Below are 13,645 nucleotides of genomic sequence, written 5' to 3'. Positions count from 1 at the left end.
CCTCTGATCTGATGTATGTACGGTTAGTGGTCTGAGTCTAAACTACATGTCCCATCCTAGTCTTTCTGTGGGAGGTGGTAGATGTTTATGGAAAACTTGTTTTTGACTGTGGCACGAGTGACTGCCAAAACGTGTGAATGGCTATTATGTTAAATAGGTACTGATGATCAGAGCAAATGTTCTGCCCATGCCTCATTTTTCCCCAGCCAGACTGTCTACTTGAGGAATCAGGATGCTCCTCCCAGGGTAAACACCATAAATAACCATCTGACTGAAGGTCAGCTCTAAGAAAAAGAATTACAGTTATTTGTGGTGTGTTTCTACACTGCTGTGCTAAGAACAGCTCATTTAAAGGTGCACTGCAGCTCCCACTTGTAGACACGTTCCCTTAGGTAGTCTGAATCCTATTTTTCTGTTTATCCCAGTATCTAGTGTTGCTTTTGAAGGTCCTGATGGGTTCTTCCTTCTTCTTTACTTCTTCCTGAGTCTACCAAGTTGAGAAAATAAATAAGCTTTTGAAGCCTGGGATTTATTTCCTCTTTCAGTGATTGTGGGTAAATCTCTGTTACAGTAGTCAAAACATGGAACGGGTTATTGTATTTTCTCTGAGTTTTTGCCTTATTAACAATGTGGGCTGAAAATGTAAAAAAAGTAAGAACTGCACAGAATTTACAAACACACACAAGAACACTTATACATCCAGGACAGGAAGAACTTCAGAAAATTTAAACCTGTGCCTCACGGTGTTTTTATCCATGACTTAGACCAACTGTCCAAATTACATGTATCGGAGAAACAGGAAATTCTGAAGAAGTGCTCCTTCAGTACTGCATGGTGGCAGCAAGCTTCTGAACTAAATCAAACTGCCCTATTTGCAGGTAACTTATTTTAAAAAAAATTAATAGGACACTGAATTGAAAAAATGTTTTATTTTTCTGTATCAAGTATGTGAGCCTTCCTTTCCCTCCTAACCTGGGAATTCCTCCTGTCTCCTCTGTGAGCTAGTTAGCACGCATATGAGAAGCAACTCTCAAATCTAGCCTGAGGTTTAGAGTAAATTCATGCTGAAGATCAAAATGAAGCTTCTAATCAGATGAATGCCATTAATTCAAAACATTTCTGCTGGCATTTCATTGACTTGGGTTGCATCTAAGGTAAGAATATTACCAAAGGTTGAATAAGGCCATGTTTACTTTCTCTTTTGTACTCAGCTACATTATTTGGTGTAATTATTAGTACTATCCTTAGAAATTAGGAGTCCCTTTATGAAACTAAAGTTTGGAAATAGCAACAACTGTTTGCAGTCTCCTGTAAGTCATTCCAGCTGGTAATCTTAAAAATGGCAGTGTCATAGTCTTAGAAGTGCCTTGGGGAGAGCTGGGTAAGTTTTATTTTACCAGCCTTCTCTGTTACACCAACCTGTCCACATGTGCCTGGTTTACAGTGACAACTGAGTACTTTCAGTTTGGCTGGTTTGATATATGAAGAGTTTCCAATGACTTGATGCATATATATCATCCAGATTTAGTTTAATAAACACTTGTAGCATGCCAATAGCTTCGTGGAGAAATTTAGCAGGGACATGGGAGAAATTGAGCTTTCTCACATACACTGTCACCATTTTGAACTTCATTTCAAGCTTACTTCTGAGGTAAGCGTGTAAGAGAATATTAATTAATGATTCATAGATCAGCATCTCACTGCATGTCTGCATATCTTGCAAGCCTGCACTGAATACATTTGTTGGGCAATTCTAAATTACATGAGCCTTTCCAGATTTACTTTGAATAAAAGAAAGATCTTAAGGTCCCTGTCATGAGCCGAATCTTGGATCATGTAACAATGGATTTCAGAGTTAGTTTTATTGCTTCTCTATAAATTTACTACACCTAGTAGCTGCAGAGCAATACAGCAGCAGTCTGTGCACATTGAGTGAGCTTACACACACGCAGGGGACACAGTCTCGGCATCACATTACCAAAATCGATGTGTTTATTCCTGGGTCAGCAAGATTCTTAAGCACGTGCCCCATTGAAACCTCTGTGTCGTCACATTGACTTCAAAAGAATTGCACAGTCACTGTCTTAGACGGTCTGACATTGCCAGGCTAGGTTACTTTTTTGGCTTATTTCCCCACTTCCCCAGTTCTATGACATTGGGTTTGTTTCTAGTCTCGGTTCTAACAGCGTGAAACTCCATTGCATCGTACTAAGTTATTCTGTTATTACACCAGTGCGGGTGCATTCATAATTAGGTCTTGTATGGTGATGATCAGCCACTGAAGGAGTACAAGCCTGAATCAGCTTATATTTTTGGAAGATATTGATATATCTTCCAAATATAGCTGGTCATTGATACCAGCTAGCGTTGCAGGCGGCCTGGATCTGAATGAAATGAGGAAAAGATCTCTTTGCCTGTGCAGGCTGTTGCTGCTCTGTCACATAGATGGGTGCATGTGTACCACACTAAGTCTTATCTAATGACCTACTAACTGCCCCCCTAGTGCGCCTTGTAAATGCACATTCAACTGATAAATGTTCTTCTTTTGCTCTTCATGTGGCTTGCCTTATTCCCTTCTATTATCTTTCATGGGCCTTAATTTTCAAATAGGCTGCTTCTGGTCTCCATGTGCATCCATTGATATATGTAAATCTTATATGACCATATCTTGCATGAGCCAATTTTATGCATTGTCATTTCTGCAGCAAAAAAAACCCCAAAATGTTTTAATATCTGGCTCTATTTACACAGAATTTTGGCTCATTTTGCTTTCATAAGGGAAGTTTTCCACCTACCCTATATTCTTTTCCTGGCAAGTGCAAGAACCTAGTGCCAAACCAGTTATAGCAATGTCACATTGTGGCCTTTTTAGCCTCTTGCAATGTGCATATTTCAATAACACAGAACTGCAGAAAACAAATATAGTCATGTTTTCATATAGTACTATTATCAGATAAGTAAAATAAAATAAGAAAAATACTTTAACTCAACCAGTACAGGTAGTGACTTTCTATTTTCCTGTTCTGGTTATCCGATGCAGTCATGGATTTGTGACAATGAGTAATGTAATATTAATACACCAGCAGCCAGTCCTTCTAGGGTGGGCACAGGGCTATCTACAAATGCACAAAAAACTTCCCAGCTTTCTTCATCCTCAGTTTCTAACATCTGAGTATTTGGATCATTAGCCAGTGGTAGATAAAAAGGGATTTAATAATAGACATTTGCGTACTTTTTCTGGTCATATCCAGCACCATTTTACATACATTTGAAATAAACTGTTAATGAATATGAAGCTGTGAAACTTAGATTTTCACACTGTTGCTTATTACTTCATATCTGAAGCATTATATCACTTGATAGCGTGCTAGTAGTCAAAATGTTTAATGAAATCCCTACAAGCGACATGGGGAATAAAACTTTCTTTATCTTTTAAACATAGACCTATACTCAGTGAGCAAAAGTCCATCTCATCTGGCCTGACACATACTTCAGTTGGGGACATAAGTGTCCAAAACCCTGTTTTTTAAAAAAGTACTCTCAAAACCTGTTCCATATTGGTAGTCTTCTAAGAGAAACCATATTTCTTGCTTCCCAACTTCTTGCTATCCATAATTTCAGAACCTAGCTTTTAAAATATTATTCCCAGACTATAATGTGTATCTGTTCTCCAGGGTGCCTGTTGAGATTCAGCTGAAATTTCATGGCTGTAATCTGAAATAAAAGTGAATAATACATAAATAACTATTTTTTATTTCAGAGAACCTCCCATCCTGGCACTGCAATTATCTGCACCTGAAGGATTGTATGTTTCCTATTCATTTACCTTATGAATAAACTACAATGAACTTATGAACAAGAAAGGCCTCAGAATAAGGAGACTTGTGTAATGGCAACTGTTCAACAAGCCTTCTTAATCTTGGTAGTGATTTAACCTCATGTAACATAGAGAATTTTCTGAATCCCAGAAAATTTTTAAAGATTGGGCCAAAAAAGAAAGCTGTAATAGGCAGTGTGGGTAACTGTAAGAGCTGCACTAAGACATTATATAATCAAAGAAACAGTAGATGAAACGTTAATCAAGTGAAAAAATTTCCAGAAAGCTATGACAGCAAGGCATGAGCTCTGGAAGTACTGCCATAAAGTTTGCTATAAATCCCATACAGAAATGGAGATAAAAGCCCAAGAGTGTCAGATGAAACAGTGTGTACAAACTGAGATCACTACTGTTTTTATTTTCCACAAAGCTAAAGAACTTTGTCAGATTCCCATATTCATATGTTTCCTATAGGGAGCCTGGGCAAACAGCCCTCACCGGACCAGTCCTATGTTCTGCTTATCTCTCCCTCTATTGAGTATCCTCAGTTCCCACTGCAGGAGGTGCTCAGTGTTTCACAGGATTGAGCCGGAAAAGCTCCATGTGTTTGGCTCTGGTTGAGCTCCAGCCACACTTTTTTTTTTCTCAAAATTTTTTTTTTTTAATAGAAATAGTATTGGTGCCAGCTGTGCAAAATGGAAGAAAAACCCCACCCTTGCTTTGTCTCATTCTGTGTCTGATTTCTTCTGGAGAGAAGCTCTTGTATTCAGCGATCGCATGGCCAGGCCGTTTGTCTGAAGGCCAGTTTTTGTTCTGGTTTGGCAGTATAGTATTTTTGTGAGCTTCCTCCCCGCTATCACTGCAGCTGCACCTGGCAAGAGGAAGCAACCCACAATCTAAAAAGCTCATCAGAACAATAACGTCTGCTTCTCTCTTGACAGGTTAATTAATTGCATGCCATTATATTTTGTGTGTGGTTTTGGATGGTTTTGATACTTTTCTTTCAAGTGCGTTTCCCAGTAGGGTTTGAAAAGGCTGGCGCATTGTCTGCCTGTCTGTCACTTCAGATGGAGCTTGATGCAGACAGAAGAGATGGAGAGGAAAAGAAGGAGAGAGAGAGTATGTTGGGGTTAGTTAAGTTAGAAAATCTTACCCACTAGGAACCGGGATAAAATCATGGTTATGGCTGACTGGAAAACAAAAATTTTGTTTCATGAAATTTTGGGGGTTTGCAGTCTGTTGCATAGCCCTTTGGAAGGTGAGGAAAGGTGGACTCCACGTCAGTCCAAGGCTGTAGTTTGGGGCACGCATTGACTCCTTAGAGACTTTAACATGGTCTTTCATCTCCCCTGTGAGCATCCTAAATCCCAGCTACTGGCTGTTTTGGTGGGAAACCTCTTTTGTGGGAGGGAGACAGGGAACAGCAGAAATTGATCTCTCTTGGAGAGACTGGAATTCCTAAGGAAAATTTCGCTAACAGTTTTTCTGTGAATAACTGCAGCTTTTCACCTTTTGGATTGCATTATTTTAGAAATTAAAGTAGCAGCATGCAAATGATGTGCCAGGACTAAGGGAGTTGACCAGACATTATGATTTTTCAAACTGGAACATTTCCAAAGGTTGTATAACACCTCTTTATGTCCTCCCACCCAAAAATATATTGAGACTTACGGGACGAAGAAGTTTGACAGTTTTCAGTGTTCTTGGAAGATCCACTGCCACAGAATGTTTTAAAAGACTTAAGTGCCATATTCATGTATTAAGACTATTTTGGATAAACAGGGTAACATATGAATGTCCACATTCAGCATAAAGGAAGATATTATTAGAAATGTGTTATTCATATGCAAGTGTGTAGGTTTGGAGGGCATCTGTCACATGGCCCGAGACAGGAGCTTTGTCTCCACACAAGAGTTCACCAATGAAAGTGCCATGCACCATGCAGTCCTTCCAAACGCTCTCAGTAATGTGCAAATGTGCTGGAGTTGCCGATGGCTGTTATCGGGCGCTGCTTTTGTGTACTGCTGTATGTGGTACCAGTGCAGAGAGCATGCCCTGGCATCGAGGGTTCAACTTCACATGAATGAAGCAGGTGCAAGTGGGCGTATTTGGACCAAGAGAAAAAAACCAAACCGAAGAACAACAGACTTACCCAAACACCCTAACTTATAACTGGATGTCATTCACTGTATAGGAATTTTTCATTTCATCTAACAATGACAGAAAAATGAGAGGTCTGAAGGTCTGGGAAGCAACCAGCCTCCCTGAGACATGTGGGAGACAGGTTATTTCCATCTGAACTTCAATGATTTTCATCTCCGTTGTATATGAGGAAGCTAGAAATAGTCCTTTTTTTGGCATTGGGACATCTGGAGCAGTGTTGTGGCCTGGGAGCTGCCTGTCCTTGCCATGGTGAGATGGAATTGAGCTCAGGATCAGGAAGCACTAGAGGCACCTGGGATCCAAAATCCCAGCCCACACAGTACGGATGGTATCATGGATCATTCTGGAGTACTTTAGCTGGGTGGAAGAAAAATATTCTGCACAGGTGAGTTTATTATTAATTTTAATTTAGCAAGTAATATCTCTTTTCATTGTTTTCCTCTAGAGAAGAGGGGGACTGGATTTGCAGACAGTAGTCACTACTGCTGTTGTGAAATAAGATGACCGTAGTTTCTTGCAATGCTAAAAATCCCCTTTGTAGCAACATTTGTCCATTTGTTGAGTGGACACGCTGCTCTGGTACCTCGAGTGAGTCCTGCATCATGCTCATCTGACACCAGTCACTCCCTGTCTCTCCCTATGGACCAAACTCATAATTGCACTGAGACACGCACCAAAGGTGCCTGTTTTAAAACTGCAGGTCAAACACGGTGATGTATAAGTAATTTGTATTTGAACTGGAAATAGCATATATTATAAACATATTTATAAACATAGCATACATGGTAAACCCTGCTCATGACTGATATTTTTTTCAGCTGTTCATGTGTTGAGGGCAGGGGAAATACCTGACTGGCTGGGATAACATTTACATTGCAGCATATCCTTTACTAAAGGAAGAAGCAGCCTTTTGTTCCTAAAATGCAGCAGAAAGAAGACCTATCTGCTGTGTGCTGCAAACCAGAAAGAACCCTCTAGTGCATTTATGTTTGCTTCTGTTTCCCCCAGTCTTCCAGGTTTGTCACATACAGTCTCTTAATGTGTCTCTGCTCTTGCTTGGCAAAGTAATCCTGCACACTGCAAACAATAACTTTATATTAGATTATTTTAGTGAGCATCATCTCTCCTAGTAGCTTCAGTCCAAAAGCCATGCCCCCAAAAAAACCCCACCCCACCAACCCCTATTTGAATAAAGGTTGATGTTTTAATGCAGTTATTATAATTCTGAACATCTTAAGGGACAGAGAGTCTTAACAGTTAAGAATCATTTGTGAGTAACACTTTTTGTTAGGAATTAGGAGGCTGTAAAGAACACAGTCGCCACTAGCATCCTGCTAATTTTTTGGTTTTGTTTTCAGTTTCCCCAAGAGTTACCAGGGCAAATTTCATTAGACACCAGAGAAATGGGCTTTCATTGAACTCCTGAAGAAGCAAACCATCTGGGAGATTCCTGATGAAATGGCTTATCTTCATATTCTACATCTCAAACTGCAGAATGGTAAGAGAAGAGTGAGTAGGTGAACTGATGAAAAAGAGCTGAAGAAACAAGGTGAAAATGAAGGCTGAGCCTGCCACTAGACTTCTCTGCTTGTATGCTGTTAAATAAAGTTGTTTTTCTTGGCATGCATCATTTTGTCAAGATGTTGTATGACTGTCAGTGATATGTAAACAAAGAGAATTTATTACCATTCAAATCAGGACTGCAAAGCCCTAAATAAAAAACACAGGGTTCCCCAAAGCCCAGTTTGCTACTTCATAAACACCACCAGTGACCGACCTCTGCTGGTATGTCACATGCATATTTCAGCAGCGACACCACTTGTAATTCCATGTACAAGTAACCTGCTCCTTATTTAAGAGAAGTGTGCAGACAGACGTAACCAGTCTTGAAAGGAATGTGCCAGCAGTAAATATCCTATGTAGAGCTTAAACTGGAAATGGAAACTGTGACATGTGCCTCTGTGCAGCATTACATTCTACTCCTTTTGCAGATTACATTCACAGTCTCTAATGAGCATAGTCTGCCTGGTAGTGGCAGCGGTGGTAATTCATTCTCCCAGAGTTCCTACTCTGTATGTAATCAGCAGCAAGATCTCAAGTCTTGTTAAAGACCCGCTTTATTGCTTGATTTCCTGGCTGGTCTTCGCCACAGAAACTCTCTCTAGAGAATTGTGTTCCCTTAATGCAAAGTTTCCACTGCATGCTACAAACGTTGCCTTTCATTGCTGTGAGGATTGTTGTAAAGATACGAGCCCAAACTATAACCAGTGCAGGGTTATTTTCCTTCAGATAGCCCAAAATCTTAGTTGCACGGGGAAAGAACTGCCCCAGCCAACTCAATGGCATGTTGACTCTGACGCATAAATGATAATATACGTATTGATATTGCTGGCTGCTTTACTGCAGATGAATTTTAGCTAGCCAGGACATCCAAATGTTTATACTAAGTTTATATTTCTTCCCACACCCCTTTGTGTGGAGAATTTAATCAAAAAGATCCTGGAATGGGTCCACTGTGTATATTCTACTATTGATTTTTCATAAGTAAGCTATTAATGTAAGTTAAAAAATAAATAAATGGGGTTTAGAATCACAAGGAAAAAGATAAAGATATTTATTTTCTGAATAACTGTTATACCTCTGAAAGAGACAAGAGTTGTCATTAAAAGCAAAAGTGCAGCAGACAGACAGTAGTTTTCCCCAGCAAATTGGGAAGGCTGCTTCTGAAGCCTGCCGGATTGGGATGAATGCTCTTGTCTATCTCAGCACCTGGTTCTGAAGAAATACATGCTATGGTGGATTGACAGGTTTGACACAGGAATTAATTCCTCAGTTCTCCTGAGGTCACAAGGCAAGTCCCGTATGGTTCCCCGCTGCTGCTAGCAAGCTCCCTCTCATCAGTAATAAGCTCTTGGATAAAGAAATCTTCAGCAGGATCATGGTCTGTGCCCAACATCGCTGGTATTTGTCATTGTGCTAGTTAGTCCAGCCCCGAGTATAAGGATTAGTGTCAGTCCCTAGGGCAAACTGGTGATAAAGCTCTAAGAGAATGTTTAAGCTAAATAACGTTGGTGATGCGGATGCTATTAAATAATAGGAATACATTTGAAATGGTGCTGTATGCAGCTTCAATGCTAATGCTTGCAATGGTAATAGCTTAGAACATAATCTATGTGTGAAATAAATGTGTAAATTGGATTTGGAAATATTCATGGAGACAGAGGGCTGGAGGAGCCTCTTGGGTCTTTGAGTCCAATTCTGTGTTATCACAGGCCCAGTGTCATATAATCCCTCTCTTAAACTTGTGTAATCTTTTTCATATGCTTAAACATGCTTCTCCCAGGATCTAGAGGAGGGACTTGAACTATCTTTCATCTCAGTTCAAGGGTCTGCTTTGAACAGGGCAGGAATGAAATCTGAACGTCACAGTTGACTGAGTATCCTAATAACTGTCGTACTGGTGGCTTTTCTCTTTCCTACCTTCCTTTTCTCAGTTCAATTGAACTGTCACTTCTGCATCCCTGGAGACAGGGGTAAATGGAATTTTAATGTATTAAGAACTGCAAGTAAGCTACATACAGTTTTTTACCTATCTTTAGGAAAACCTTCAACAAGATTCTGGGCAACTGGTTGACCAATGCAATTTTTCTGCACCATGGAGCCAAAAGATAGAGCTGAAAAAACAATGTGTATGTATGAACTAGTGTTGTCTGGGGTGATGTGCTCAGTTCCTGAGAGTCTGGATAAGCCTAGCTGACTACTGTTGCAATGAATAATTCACTGTCTCTAAATTTAGCTTTGATCTATGTTATTGTGTTGTGAGCTTGAAACATACTCACATACCTCATGCACAGGAGTTTTAACAGCCTTACCCGTACCCCTCTCATAAAAATGCCTTTCTGACCTCAAACTCTTCTCCAAGTGATCACTCTTTCAGCTGTACCAAGGTGTTAGGGTACACAGTTCATCAATTTCAGCTGTACCAGGGTGTTAGGGTACACAGTTCATCAATTTAGGTATCTCAAAGATTTTTTTTTTAATCTTAAAAGACTTGTCAGAGGCTCCTGTGAGATCATGGAGGAATTCCAAGGACACTGTCTTGTCTGGCCTAGGAAAAGGTTAAAGCTGAGACATGGTTTTTATTTTATAGACTATCCAGTGATTTGACTATAGAAAGGCATAAATCTTCCTCTGAAGAGGAACTGTTCTAATTTTATTAGATGGTAGATTTGTTTAATTAAGGTCAGCATTTATCCTATGCTCCCTTCCGCTTTCCTGGCATCTAGCTGATGCGGGGGAGGAAGCCTTCAGCCTCAAAGTGAGGCCAGGTTTGGAGGAAGAAATAATATCTTTCATTAGACCAGTAATTCGGTTGGAAAAAGCAGATGAGTTTGCAGGTACGTGTGCCCTTCAGATTCAAATATAAAAGTCACAGAAACCAGGGAGAGTATATTGGCATAAAAATCCTGATGAGGATGTGAGTGGAAGCAGAAAAGATACCGGAGAGTGCCTGGACCAGGATACCATGGGGTGGTATCAGCACTGGAGCAGAAGGAAGATGAAGTTGCTTTTGGAGATGGGAAATAGGGAGGTTGTTGTGATTTATGTCAGAGAAGAAGGGCTTGAAGATCCTCCAGAAACGTGGAGAGAGGTAGAAAGATACAGAGATTGAGACTAGGAGGAAAACAGGGTTGGCTGAGCAAACAGCCTGGGACAAAGAGCCAGGGTAGCATGTGAATTGAAGGCTGAGACTGGAGGAGGACCCTGGAAGAGGGGAGGCACATCAGCTCTGGAGAGAGAACTGCGTATGAAAATGAGTGATTGGAGATACAGGACATAGATATACAAATAGGTAAGAACTAGTTGCTCAGAAGAAGAGAGGAGGAAAGTCTGGGATCCAACTGTAAACCTGAGCTGGGGTTGAGAACGGGAGTGAAGAACAGGGAAGAGACAATACCAGGGCAGGGGCACACTGGAGTCTGAAATGCAGAAAGGAGCAAGCTACGGGCACATGGGGAAAAAAAATCTGTGCTCCCCAGAGGCTTTTCATGTCAGAACCAGGGAGATTGAGACTGCCGAGTCTCGGCACTGTGTGCTCTACTGTGAGTCAGTTAAACTACTCCTGTTGTTGGCTACCCTGCTAGTGCAAATGGCAGAGGAGTTTTGTCTACTGGATTGCAACTGTGACAGTTCCCGTAAGAAGCCATAGAATGAAGTTTCTGTGTTCATCATTTGCTTTTATTAAATCTAGATTACTCCACAAAACCTGCTGGAAGCTCATCATTAAGACTACCATACCAAGCAACTAAGATTTAGGCAATGCCATAGGCTAGGTAGCCTATTCCTTATGTTTTTGCTTTCCCGTAATTAATTTGCAATCATGAAACAAGGGTACCAGTTAATATCAACTGTATTGTATTACTGTGGCATAGGTATGAAAAATTAAACCAATGCTGTTTAATCAGTATAAGGAAGACAGAGCTTCCAGTCAAAAGAGACCTGGTAATCAGCTGTTTGAAGGCTCTGCATACACTTTTGGGTATCTTGGAAATGGCTCCGTCCCTTCAATTTTTAAGAAGTAGTTTGGTAATTTCTATTCCAGCACTTGCAGTAGAAGTCTTACTATGCTGTACAGGAAAGACACAGGCCTGGAAAACTTGTAAATAATTCCAGTATGTTTTGATTAGATTTGGGATGGCAAAAAAAGGTTATATGGTTTGGTTATAAGGCTTCTCTGGTGAAAGCTAAGATGGGCTCTTACAAATCTTAATGGATGTCAAGCCTCAAAATCTTAAAGTTTTCTAAATTTGCCCAAGTGTAGTTTTAAATTAGGCCATCAGACTTGTTTTGAGTGAGAGAAAAAGTAGACGTAAGTGAGCCTGAGTGCTTAAGTGAGACAGCGACGATAGGGCTGAAAATGTTTCTGTAATTTTAATGCACATGAGATTTATGTACTAGGCAAACGACATTATAATAGAATTTTCATGAATTTGTCTTCTTAAGAATTTCTCTCTTTTCTCCATTTGTCTGCCTGGGTGTGAAAGTCTATTAATAATAAATAGTATTACATTGAAGATTTTTTTTCCAGTTTTGACCCATTGAGCCAAATGAAACCTTTTCCTGATAAATCAGGCACAGAAAGAAAGATACTCCCTGTGTAGTACTTCAAGTTGCCAGGTCCCAGAGCCTAATCTCTGCTGTAATGGTGTGAACGGTGGGTAGTCTAGGGAAGGGAAACAAAGGATACAAAGAGGCTAATTCAACTCAGCATGTAAATTTGGGATTGGCTGAAATGGGTCCTTCAAAATCTGCCTTCTTCAGCCCTTCAGAGAATTTTAGCTTCTTTCTGGAAGATGCTTTTTTAGTAATAAGAAGCCTCTGAATGTGTGATACCAGATCCAGAATATGGACTGAGAATTCCTCTTTTTCTCACCTTTGCCTTGACTCCAGGAAGAACATCCATTGCATTTTTTGCAGCCGCTAGAAATATTTTGCCTGTTTGAGTGCATAGATTTATAGCAATGTTTAATGAATGAATGGCAGTGGTTTGCTTATCAGGCCACATAAGCATGCAGACCTTTTCAATAAAGCAAGGTCAAAGTGAGCCTTGTTGATGCCTTTTAAAAAAAATGATTGCTAGAATAGAAATGCCAAGTCTAGTTAAAAAAATCAGCACAGCTGGCTGTAAGACCTAAAACATCATTGCTGCGATAGTCACAGCTCAGAAATATCACAAGTGAAACAAGCTTGATAAATTCAAGCGGATGGGAAAAGGAAGATTCTGGAGGCAGCATAATTGCTTTTCAAGCAGTTCTGATGAGTCTTTAGGAGGAAAAAACAGGCAGTGGGATATACGTTGTGTGTCGGTAAGACGTGTTTGACTTACCTGCTCAATGGGACAACAAAGTCAGATGATTTTGATTTGCCTAGTGGGAAGCGGCACTGGCCATTTAGGAAATTAGTAATTTTCTTGGATGTGAGGCAATCAGGGATGGAGTACAAGGGAATGTCCTGGGCAGCATATCAGTCCTGTCCCAGGGACTCCCACTGCGTGAAGTGTGACCCTGCCACTGAAACGCATTGTCACATCTTTCAAGTTGCTCAGCAAAGGCAGTTTTCCATGCTGAGCAGCAGAACCTGTGTCTATATCAGAGCAAGTTTGTAAATCAGTTTTGAATCCTTTGGGAAGATATATGTCACTTAAATGCAATTAAAATACAGCATAATTTGTAACTCTGGTTTTCTTTATGATCTGCTTTAAAATGTAGATGTGCCTAAGATTTGTTGAGTCAGATACGTATCTGGGTCAAATGGGTGTCAGACTGCTGATTTACCTGACAGCTGAGTTAGAGTGACTTAATTGTGGACCTGGATTTCTGAATATGAAAAGAGGCATTCATACCTTTTTGTTTGTGCTCCAGCTGGGAATGAAGGAAAACTGCTTTGTAAAACTATAACAAATGGGAAAAGAATGAGCAAGCAAGAGAACATTTGTGTTCCCGCTACTACGTACAGATGGTAGCCAGTCTGAGCTGTAAATACTCCCGCACTATAAATCTATGCATAACATATTACTTATAGGCCGTTCTTAAACAGTATATCAATAAAAGTGTATTGATATAGAGATTTTTTCATTCAAATATGACTGTGTGTAGAACTGTAGCA

General features: G+C 40.2%; 1 protein-coding gene across 1 annotated transcript in view; it reads left to right on the top strand.

Annotated features, from left to right (window-relative positions):
* The window catches only part of KCNC2 (potassium voltage-gated channel subfamily C member 2), a 107,976-nt gene that overhangs the window by 74,660 nt on the left and 19,671 nt on the right, over positions 1-13,645 (top strand). The gene's annotated exons all lie outside the window — the stretch shown is intronic.

This window comes from Aptenodytes forsteri, unplaced genomic scaffold (genome assembly GCF_000699145.1).
Source record: "Aptenodytes forsteri isolate BGI_AS27 unplaced genomic scaffold, ASM69914v1 Scaffold259, whole genome shotgun sequence".
Lineage (NCBI taxonomy): Eukaryota > Metazoa > Chordata > Aves > Sphenisciformes > Spheniscidae > Aptenodytes > Aptenodytes forsteri.
The sequence above is the reverse complement of the archived record's forward strand: the minus strand, read 5'-3'. Positions and strand labels throughout refer to the sequence as shown.